The sequence below is a fragment of the Glossina fuscipes genome, unplaced genomic scaffold, assembly GCF_014805625.2.
Source record: "Glossina fuscipes isolate IAEA_lab_2018 unplaced genomic scaffold, Yale_Gfus_2 90, whole genome shotgun sequence".
Taxonomy (NCBI): Eukaryota; Metazoa; Arthropoda; class Insecta; order Diptera; family Glossinidae; genus Glossina; species Glossina fuscipes.
Genome location: NW_023998444.1, coordinates 2467712 through 2468979, shown reverse-complemented (window position 1 = coordinate 2468979; position 1268 = coordinate 2467712).

Sequence of the window (1268 nt, the reverse complement as noted above, 5' to 3'; positions counted from 1 at the left end):
TTCATAGCTAAGAACAACAAGTAGTAAAATTATATTTAGGAAAAGTATTTAAAGATACGCATGCATATGTGTGTTGTTGTGTTCTGCACAGATATTATAGAAGCAATTGTTAAAAAATAAACAAAAGAAAATGAAAATGAAAAGAAAAACAACAACAGCAATAATAACAACAATAGCAACAACAACTAACCGAAAATGTTTTGTAATTAAACTAAACACACACATAATAAAATTAATGCTTTACTAACAGTAAAGAAGGAAAACAAAAGATTTTAATATGAAACACGATCGTACATATCTGATATGAATCCATATATATGCATGGAATGAATTGGCATATATATGTATTTATATATGTGTGAGAAAAACTATTATTTAAAACATATGTTTTAGTTAGAGATAAACTCCAACGTTTATGTTTTATTTCCTTCCTAGTTAAACAAATACAAAAATTAATGGTTTCAAGTAGTTTTGTCTATTTTAAGAGCTTTTCATATATATATGTGTATATATATATATGTGTATATATTGTGTTGTTTTAAAGTTGTTTCTTCTTAATAAGGGCTTTGTATGAGCGTAAAGCACATAAATAATCTGCGGAACATTACATTTACATTTTTCATCATATAAGAAGAGATATGTATGTTTAAATTATTGCGAACCTATATGAAGTCATGACATCAAAGAGACGGGTGCGGTAAGAATAGTCACTTCATTCATGTTTTCCATATGAGAGGGAGAAAGAGTGAGAGAGAGAGTGTGTGTGTTTGTGTGTGTGTGTAGGAAGAGAGAGAGAGAGAGAGTAAGTGAATAATTGATACTAAGTCTTTACTCTAAGCCACAAGTTTATTGTTTTACTCCGTCTCCGCTCAACAACCCAAAAACAAAAAGTCGTTACTCTTCACAGGCTCAATATATTTTAGACCACATCAAACAATCGCTTTTCATAGTAAGCGGATTTTATTATTTTTTTTCCCTGTAATTTACTAGCGCTGTATTTCTTTGCCGACATGAACTTAAGCTTTATTTTTTGTTCGCGGCGTTTGTAACTGAAAACGTTTTGTTTTTAATCATTTTTTTTTCTTTTAAAGAAAATTTTTCTTCAAATTTATACTTCAAAGCAAATTCTTCAAATTACCTTTAAAGGAATTGAATTTTTTTTGCTATTGTATGCAAAAGTTTTTAGTCAAGACTTCAACCAATTCGGTCAAACTAGTAACAATTCAAAAGGAGGTGTGAAAGAAATATAGGAAAAACATATGAATTCC